Genomic DNA, 10,509 nt, shown 5'->3' with positions numbered 1-10,509 from the left:
GTTTAATTGTAATATATCTCTACAGGCTCAAAAATGCTGGAAGGATAAAATAAAATATTAATAGTGGTTATCTCTGGGTAGTGAGATTAAGGGTGATTTTTATCCCTTATATCAGGGATAAAATATATCCCTTTCTATGACAGGAAAAAATTTAAGTTTAAAAAAAAAACAGCTTTAAGTCTTAAAATTAAAAATAATTATCATTTGGGTGCCATGAGTACTCAAATCTTTATGGCATAATTAAGCCTAATCTCAATTCATATGACATTTTGCTTTTTTTTCCCCTAAGGCCTTAGCTAACAAGCTTTAAAGTTACACCTGTATGCCTCACTCACCCTCTGAACATTTTCATCAAACACTGTACTACAGGTTCCTGCCTGTTCTTGCTACCATTAGTAACTCCTGTCTCTAGACTAGTATGACACATGGCTGTTACAGTTAGCTTCTTAAAGCATAGGGGATTCAGTGCTGAGAATTTCAAGCCTAGTTCAAATCTCAGCTTTGCTATTGACTAGCTGTATGTCTTCGTTAAAACTAAAACATCCCCATCTGTAAAATGGGGGTGATTATAATAGAGTACCTAAATCAAGATTGTTATGAGAATTACCACTCTATGAAACATTGAGTGCAGCTATGTTACTTTCACTCTCAGCTTGTAAATGACTCTGTAGTGTTTGTTTTTTCTTATATAAAAAAATGATGCTTAACTTCTAATCAGGGAAATGAGAATTAAAACCAAAATGAGATAACATTCCATATTCAACAGATTGGTAAAGGACATGAAAAAATGAGAACACCAATAAACTGCTAATAAACTGTAATAAACATCTGGTTGTTATAAATTGATACAACCTCTTTGGAAACAGCTTGGCATTACCCAATAACATCAAAGATAGGCAGCCTTATTAGCCATCACATCAGTTCTACTTCTAATTATATGCTATAAACTTGTGTACCTGTGAATCAGAGCATGTATTGTGTATGTTTACAGTAGCAATATTCTGAAATAGCATTGAACTAGAAACAACACAAATGTTCATTGATGGGAGAATAAACAAAGATATGTGGCATATCCATTCAATGGAATACTCTACAGCAAATAAAAAGGAATGAGCTAGAGACGGGTGAATAAATATTATAAGCAAACATAAAAGAATACATACTATGATACCATATATATAAAGTTCAAAAACGAGCAAAACACAAAAGAGTACATACTATATGATGCTATATATATAAAGTTCAAAAGTAAAAACTAAACTACATTTTTTGAGCATACACGAATAAGTGTAAGACCTTTTTAGAGAGAAAAGAAAACTAATTACTATGAAAGACAGAATAGCGATTTACCTTTAGAAGGGCAAAGAGGGTATTGTGTTAAATGAGGAAGACACAGGCATTTTCTGGGTTGCTGCGAATATTCTATGTCTTGACTTTGGTACTAGTTACACAAGTATTTATTTTATAATCATTTATTATACTGATATTTATGATTTATGCACATTTCTATATGAGTGTTATATTTCACATTTTAAAACATTTTAAAAGTATTTAGGGGAATGTTGGGAATATGGCACGCTGAATGTGTCACTGCTGTTCCCTAATCTCAATTCCTAACAGCAGTCTTCCTCTCCTGAGTCTATCTGGCAAGCAGGCAGGGCACTGAAGGGTAAGAATATGACTTTGGGTTCTGTAGATCCAGACACAGAAAGTTGAGGTCAGACTTTTTCTTTTGGCTTTGGACACAGTCTGGAGTTGTAGAGAATTTTGGAGCAAAAATCAGTGTACCATGGTCTTGAAGAGAACATAGGTTTTAGAAATCTGTGGCATTCCAAGAAGAAGAGTGGTGCCGAGAAAAGTATTTCAAGGGGATTTCCTTTTCTCCTTCCTTTGAGAGCCTCAATCAGGTACTTACTACCACCTATCAGCTGGTACTGAACTCGCCACACTGGCGGAGATATATTTGCATCTCACCGGCTTCAAGAGTGAGTACCCCATAAACTCAGCCTTAGTCCGCAGAGTAGTCAAAGGAAAACTATAATCCATGTAAGAGATCCTAGCAGCCAGAGAAAGAACACTCAGAACATCTGGAAAAGATGGTTCTTGATTAAATAAAGCTGTTAAAAGAGGCAGGTAATTACTAAAACAATACAACAAAAGTAATACAAATACCTAGGAGATTCTATGTTTGAAACAAAAGTTTAATTTGTAAATTGAATGAGAGAATTCATTAGTATCCAAGAATATCAAACGGAATGTGTATTTCAAAACCTTGCAAAAAATACAAAAAGATGGGAATCATGAAGGACAAGGTAGAAGACTTGGAAGATAACTAAACGTGAGTAATGGAAGATCTAGAAAGAGAAAAATAAAAAGGTGGCAATATTTAAATTATCTATGCTAAAAAAACTTGATTTTGGAGAGTAAAATACCTTATTTAATTCTAAGTATTATTTGAGAGGAAATGACAATGATCTGCAAAGGAAAACAGTCATTCTGACTATGGAATGACATCTACAGAAGATTGATAGGGAAGGACTGAAAATCACTCAACCACCAGGAGGTTGGAAAGATGTTTGTATATAAGAAAAAGTTCAAAGAATTAAGTTTCCATTAGCCTTTTCTGAGGAAAGGACTTTCATTAAAAAAAAAAAAAAAAAAAAAAGAGTCAGAACAGAGATCTTAAGATAGGAGAAATGGAAGAGGAGAAGAAACCATAAAACTTGCAAAATATCTAGATAGAAAAATTGCCTGAGAGCATAATGTGTGAGCTATATAAGTATTCTTAAAAGAGCCATATTTCAAGGGAAGACCTAATGATGGAATGAAACCAAAAGTTTTTAACTATCTTAGCAAAACCTGAGTTGTCAAAGTGGTAGAGACAGGGGAAAGAATAAGTAATAGCAGACAAACCAGTGAGGCAATAAATCTTGAGGGAGATTGGGAAGAGAAGAGTTGTATTTTATTTTCATATAATAATAGAAAAATATGAGTTTGATCAGGAATTTAGGAAAGGAAAATTAACCACTAATGAAATGGTAAATACATTTAATTGCCCTTCTAAATTAATTGATGTGGTGAGAGTACAGGGATTGGAATATTTTGCTTGATCAAATCAGCAGAAACAAAGAACAAGAGAGGCATATGGATACAGTCAGTCAGTCATTAATCTTGTTTTTAGTTTTGCAATGACTGAAATACAAAGGACAGTAAAATTTGAAAAAAGGAAATATTAATTAATAAAAATAAATACAAAATGTGTGCCATAAAATTTGCATTTTAGAGTTGAGCAAACATTTTGGCTTGGAACTTTCTTTCTTTCTTTTTTTTTTTTTTTGAGACACAGTCTTGCTCTGTCACCCAGGCTGGAGTGCAGTGGCACGATCTCAGCTCACTGCAACCTCCACCTCCCGAGTTCAAGTAGTTCTCCTGCCTCAGCTTCCTGAGTAGCTGGGACTACAGGCGCCTGCCACCATGCTGGGCTAATTTTTGTATTTTTAGTAAAGATGGGGTTTCACCATGTTGGCCAGGCTGGTCTTGAACTCCTGACCTCAGATGATCCACCCGCCTTGGCCTCCCAAAGTGCTGGGATTACAGGCATGAGCCACCGTGCCCGACAGAACTTTTTTTTAAATTTCCACCAGCACTTATTTTTCCAGCTATCTTATTTTATTTTTTTGAGAGTCCATATAGTTTGTAAATTGCCTCAAATATGTTTTATAACAAGATATAGTGTATGTTTTCAAAAAATCTTTTATACAAGAAACAGCATACATTTTCTTTAAAAAAGCCTACATACAAATATATTTTGAAGAAAAATATGACCCCCAAAAATGAAAAGAAATTTACAAGTGAATGAATGGGCAAAGAGATAGCAGGCAAAGCCAAACAATAAGAAAAAAAGAGTGATAATATTAAAATCAGATAATGAATTTGGATTAAAAAGTTCTAAGAAGAATAAGATATAATTGTTGCACACCTTTTTGTATCAAAATACATAGCAGCTGAACAGAAAGCAAAAATGCACAGATATATAAGTAGAGTTTAATAAAAATACAATATAGTGGTACTCTTTAATATGACTATTTCAGAACTGGACAGTTGAATTAGACCAAAAAATAAGGATATACATAAAATAATTGAAGAATATAATTCTATAACTTTTAAATAGAAAAATACATTGTGTACATGTCTGTGGAATATTTATAAGAATTAATTACATACTTGACCAAAGTAACCATGTAGGGCATGCTCTCTAATCAAAATATAATGAAGTTAGGAATAAGCAATTTTTAAAATAGTCTCTAATAATAATTTATAAAAGACCTTAGGTCAAAAAAAGAAATCAAATCTGAAATTATAAATGATTTATAGAAATAAGTGAAAATAAAAATACTTCATCAAAAATCTAAGCATCACAATAAAAATTGTGTTTACGATAAAATGTATGTTCTTAATGCCTTTATTATTAAGAAAGAAAGACCAAAGAAGGGAAAAGGGGGAAAATGGAATTAAACACTTATTAAGGAACTTTTAACTTATTGAGGCAATAGGAAAAAAAGCAAACAACGGCCAGGCGCGGTGGCTCATGCCTGTAATCCCAGGACTTTGGGAGGCCTAGGTGAGTGGATCACGAGGTCAGGACATCAAGACCATCCTGGCCAACAAACCCCGTCTCTACTAAAAATACAAAAAATTAGCCCGATGTGGTGGCAGGCGCCTGTAGTCCCACCTACTCAGAAGGCTGAGGCAGGAGAATCACTTGAACCCAGGAGGTGGAGGTTGCAGTGAGCCGAGCTTGCACCACTGCACTCCAGCTGGGTGACAGAGCAAGACTGTCTAGACAGACAGACAGACAGACAGAAGGAAAGAAAGAAAGAAGGAAAGAAAGAAAGAAAGAGAGAGAGAGAGAGAAAGAAAGAAAAGAAAGAAAGACAGACAAGAAACAGCAAATGAAATTTTTAAAATAAAAGCTAAATTTGAGTCAATGAAGATAAAAACAAAGAATGTGTATATTCAAAGCTGGTTCTTTGAAAATACCTGAAAAACAAGAACAAGCAACAACAACAACAAAAACAAAAAATCAGAAAGCCAAATTATGTTAGAAAAAAAAGGAACAAAAATATAAAAGAATTAGAAACGAGATGGAAGACACAATCCTAGATGCAAAAGATAAAGAAAATGCTGAGAGCCACTTGCAACTCTGGCAACAAACAGAAGGAAAGGGTGATTTCCTTGTAAAACACAGGTCTTCAGCACAATGTTTGACATATGAGTTTAATAAATATCATCTACCATTATTATTGTTATTAGCATGTCACATTCAAGTTCTTTTGCCAGTTCATCATAAGACAAAGCTCAAACCTCCCTCGCTGAAAAAAATTGCCAGCAACTATCAAAGGATATGTTATTCCCTCATTGCAAACAACATTTATGGAGCACCCATTGTTTCTGGGGCGTGTTCAGATTCAGTGAAATATAAGATATGCCCTCTGCCTGATAAGAACTTAAAATGTTTAGGAACTAATGTGTACATGTGAGTAATTATTTCAGATTTCGGGGAACAAGAGCCGATTGACAGTTGAGATCATACTAGCTACCAGAGGGCAGGGGAAGGGGAGATCTTTTGTGAGGGTTGATGACAGAAGTACTTTATGGTGATGGAATTCCAGTGGAATTCTTAAGAATGGGCTGGATTGAAATAAATTTCTAAGAGGAAAAAGGAGTGCAGGCTGGAAAGCAAATAAGGGACTCAAAGTTTGTAAATTGGCCAGTGTGGCTGAAAGAAAGAAGTACATCTCATAGGGAGCTAAGAGGCAAAGGAAGGAAAAGTATGTTGGGCTAGATGATGAAGAGCTCTGGATTTAAATCTATGGAGTTAAAAATTTGTCCTGTACACAGTGCATAGTCATTACAGAGTCCTGAGCAGGTCGGTGACACCATAAGCTGCAGTCTTGGGAAGGCTGTGTTAGCAGCAATATGCTTAGTGGACTTGGGAAGGGGAGTAGACCTGGCCAGGAGCAGCAGAGCAGCCTCAAGGCAGAGGGACTATTGCTGTTATTTTAGGCCTTGGTGAAATCTTGAAATGTCAGTATCCCATTCTGCAGTGGAAAAAACACAAAATGACTTCTGAGCCAAACAGAACAAGGAGGTGTGTAGGCAATAAAACTAAGATGCCTTCAGCAATCCTGGTACAGAATTAGCCATGCTTACCCAACTGCCTGTTGTCCTCCTTTTGACGTTAGAGTGACTCTTATTCTTTGGCAACATTACTCAGTTCCTCCAGAGGTGGCAGCTTGGGAGAGAGAACCTCTTTGTCACTGATAGATACACATTCATTTATCCACCATGAATGGGACAAATTTTCTAAAGGAGTTTCCTCGAGTTTAGCCTGTTGGGGTTTGACTCTCCATAAAGCCGGGTTTCTTCTGCCTCTCCCCCACACACCCCTCCTCCGTGGTCTGTATCCTCTCCAGGAACACAGAGAGTTAACCTTTGCAATCGGATTTGCTCTGTGCAACATGAAGTGTCACCCACAAACACAGTGTACAAGGCGTCTGTGAAACGTATGAAAAGAAGTCCAGGAATTCAGTTAATTAACCACATCAGTTTCTTAACGTGATCAATTTTAATTAAACTGAATTTTAATAGAGATCTGTGTAGTCTGTAGAGACCAATTGCTAATTCTACAAAGCATGTGCTGCTTTTCAGTTCAGATTTGCTCCCATCTAATTAATATGGATAGAGCATTAAGCCTTTTTGGACTCTGGTGGTTTTCATTTCATGACTATTAATGATTTTAATGAACTGGACTAATTCAGTAGTTTTCATCCCAGTGTTTCAGGGCTTTGTTCATCACAAATTTCAGGTTTATAATTGGTTTCCAGGTCTTAACAGTGGTCATTGATCAGCTTCAGCAGTTCCTTTTACAACTCGGTAGGCACTGGAGACTCTGTTAACCCTTTGCTGCCTGGAGCTGAGAACAGTGCAGCGCTTCAGGGCAGAGTCCTGGCTTAACCATCAACCTAACACAGCCACAGGGGCAGGGGAGAACTTAAAATTCATATGGTGATGTTAGCACAGGACAGAACAGAAAAGGTCACCCCAGCAATATGGAAGCTTTAAAAAAAAAAAAAAGAAAGAAAAGACTGGGGATTAGCTTTATTTTTCAGCTTTAATTTTCAATACTCCAAGTGAGATATGCATAATGAAATTATCATTCTCATTTTGGCAAATCACATTTTCTAACCACTCATTGGCCCCTGCCAATCCCTACTGGGCATCTTTATCGACAGCAAAAGAGCTAAGACTAAGGAGTAAGAAAAAAGAACTACGAAGAGCTAATAAAAAATAGAAGGAGGGAGACTGGGCTGAGGAGGGGCATAGCTTCGGAAAACTAACACAGATAAAGAAATGTACACATTGATGAATACGTACTTATTTTTACATGACCGGGGTTGATCTTCACCATTGGAGACTTGCTCATGGTCCTTTGCTGCCCTGAAAATAAACAATGATATTTGAGCCTCTCATTTAAAATAAAAGACAAAATTTCTAAATATTCTGTATCCAAAATGACTATTACATCTTTATGTTGCTGGTGCTGCCTTACTCAGTTCCGAAAAGTGACAGGCAGGATGAATATACAGGAGAGTCAAGGTCACACCACCCAAATAAAGCAAGGTAGAAAAGAGTAGATTCTCTGAAACAGACACCTACCTCTTTAATTATCCAAGAAACAGTGATGTAAACACCCAAACCGCAGTCCACAAATGTAGCTCAGAATCATCAGAAGCTCTTAAAAAGCTTGTTTTTGTAAGCCTACCCAGAAAATTTCCCCCTGCCCCCTCACCCACCAATGGAAGAACATAAAAATCTTTGCAGAGGTACAGAACTGTAATTCACAAATGTTCCAGGGTTGGTTTTTTTTCCTGAAAACATTCTGCCAGAGATTGAGTTGATCTGGATTCCAAACTCAGTTGAAATCTCTTCAGCAGTTTAATTTGTAAAAAGATCTTTCTTATTCAGTAATACTACAAAGATGGTGACTTTTTTTTTTTAACATATCATCTCTGTATTTTCAAGCACAGAGGATCTGAAGAATAAATTAAATGAAGATCATTACCAAGGTAGCATTTAAAATGACCCAGGAGAAAAAATATGTATAAAGTTGAGAACGTTCGTTTATGTTATATTTTCTCACTCCACTCCCCTTGACTCACTCATGCTTGGTTTCTTTGATAACGTTGGTTGACAAATTATGTCTCTGGCCAGTTGAATTTATTTCTTCTCCTATAGGTTAATATATTTAAACAAGCTGCTGGTTATAATAGAGTTGATTGTATATCTTTAATTCCCGTTCATCTCTCAATCCTTTTCAGTCTTACTTCTGTCCCATAGAGCTGCAGATATGCTCTCCATCTATAAAATGGCGATAATAATGGCTTCCTTGAAGGGCCATTGTGTAGATTAGCACACTTAGCAAGGTGGCTCAGTAAATTATGGCTATTACTACTGTTCAAATCACCAATGACCTTTTGATTGACAAACAGCTTATGTCCTTATCTGCCAAGCTGTCTGAAGCATTTGACACTGTAAACCACACTTTTTAAAATCCTTCCAAGAAAGCACTCATTTATACCTTTGTTCTTTTAACAAATATATGTGGAACATCAGGCATTGGCCTAGGCACTGGGGATACCATGTATTTCAGCAAGGCAGAAAGTTCTTGTCTTCTGGGATTTTTTTATTTTTTTCTAATGAGGAAAATAGACAAATATGAATCAAAAAGTAATAGCTAACATTTATTGAGAACTTAAATTGTACCAGACAACATTCTTAGCTTTTTGCATATTTTAACTTATTTAACTTAGATGAGTGTATTATCATGATCCCCACTTTACAGATGAGGACACCAAGGCACTGGTAGTTAACTATCTTGGTCAGGGTCACAAAGTTTGTAAATGATGGAGTCTGATTTTAAACCAAAGCAGTCTGCTCCAAAATCCAAGTTTCTAAACCCAATGCTCTACTAAAAATCAGAAAACAAGAGTGACATCACACAAAGAAAGACACTGTAAATGGTGTGGTCAGAGAAATCCTCTTTGAGGGGGTGATGTGTGAGCAGAAACTCCAATACTGAGAAAGAATAAAGAAAGTGTGGTATCCTGGAAGTCAAGTTACATGAACTGAGTTGAGTCTCCCACAACAAATTCATGTGCTGATGCCTTCATCCCCAGTGTGACTGCATTTGGAGATAGGGCTTTTAGGAGGTAATTTGGAATAAGTGAGATCATAAAGGTGAGGGTCTTACTTCAACAGTACTTTAGAAGGTGGCTTTAGAAGAGAAGGAAAAGAAAGAGCTCTCTCACTCCACATACATGCACTGAGGAAAGATCAAGAGAGGACACAGTAAAAATGCAGTCATCTCTACACCAGGAAGAAAGTCCTCACCAGAAAAAGAATTGGCCAGCACTTTGATCTTGGACTTCCCAGTCTTCAGAACTGTGAGAAAATAAATTTCTGTTGTGTAAGCACCCAGTTGTTGGTGTTTGTTTTGGCAGCCCAAGCTGACTAAGACACCAAATGAAGTCTAGAAGCCTGGAAGAATAATGTCTCTGAGATGTTTAATGAAGAAGGCCAGAGTACTTGAGAGTTTAGAAAGATGAACTTTGACAAGAGGTATTGCAATGGGTTCAAAAGAGTGATGAAACGGCTAGGTGTGGTGGCTCACATCTGTAATCCCATCGACTCAGGAGGCTGAGGTAGGAGTTTTGCTTGAGGCCAGGAGTTCAAGACCAACCTGGGCAACATCATGAGACCACCCACATCTCTAAAAATAAAAATAAGAACTCTTAGCCAGGTGTCATGGTACATGCCTGTAGTTCCAACTACTTGGGGCACTGAGATGTGAGGACTGCCTGGGAGTTCAAGGCTGCAGTGAGCTATGATTATGCCACTGTACTCCAGCCTGGGTGACAGAGTGAGATTCCAATTCACCCCAAAAAGTGGGCAGAGGTCAGGAAAAGAAAAACAAATTTAAACAGCTCTTTCATGGAGGTAATTTGGAACATGAAAGCGAGTATTTATTCATTAAGATTTTGAAGTTTAGAGTGTGAGGTATTTGGCATTAAGACTTTTGGAAAGTCCTAGGGTCAGACCATGAAAGGTGGGGGAGGGAGGTACAGACTTAAAGTGTGTAGGAAGCAATGATGTCAGGGTAATAATGGGCAGGGTGTGAACATCGAGATTCTCAGGAATAATGGCAGGAGAACAGTGCAGGGAAAGACAGTGAGCCAGTGCTAACACTTCAGAGGTTGAGAGAAGTGACCGGGTGACAAACGATTGCAAAAGAGGAGAGAACAAATGGTCATTTAATGTCATCTGCTTCAAAGGGGCCAGGGGTTTTAAGGGTGAAGGAAGGCACTAGGGTCTAGAAATAGCAGTGAAGAAAAATAAAACTAATCCTCAATTCCAGATCCCAGTGCAAACCCTTTCCATACTTTCCGA

The 10,509-nt window shown here is 37.1% G+C and overlaps 1 long non-coding RNA gene across 1 annotated transcript in view; it reads right to left on the bottom strand.

The window, feature by feature from the left end:
• Positions 1-5,063: 5,063 nt before the first annotated feature.
• The window catches only part of LOC110741207, an 18,599-nt gene continuing 13,153 nt past the window's right edge, over positions 5,064-10,509 (bottom strand). The window contains exons 2-4 of the long non-coding RNA XR_002517041.2: positions 7,438-7,500; positions 6,214-6,295; positions 5,064-6,101 (exon numbers count right to left, since the gene is read on the bottom strand). This is a non-coding gene — a long non-coding RNA (uncharacterized LOC110741207). The remainder of the gene's footprint in view (positions 6,102-6,213; positions 6,296-7,437; positions 7,501-10,509) is intronic.

This window comes from Papio anubis, chromosome 12 (assembly GCF_008728515.1).
Source record: "Papio anubis isolate 15944 chromosome 12, Panubis1.0, whole genome shotgun sequence".
NCBI classification, from domain to species: domain Eukaryota; kingdom Metazoa; phylum Chordata; class Mammalia; order Primates; family Cercopithecidae; genus Papio; species Papio anubis.
Note: the sequence above shows the minus strand (reverse complement) of the source record. Positions and strands in the feature narration are given on the sequence as shown.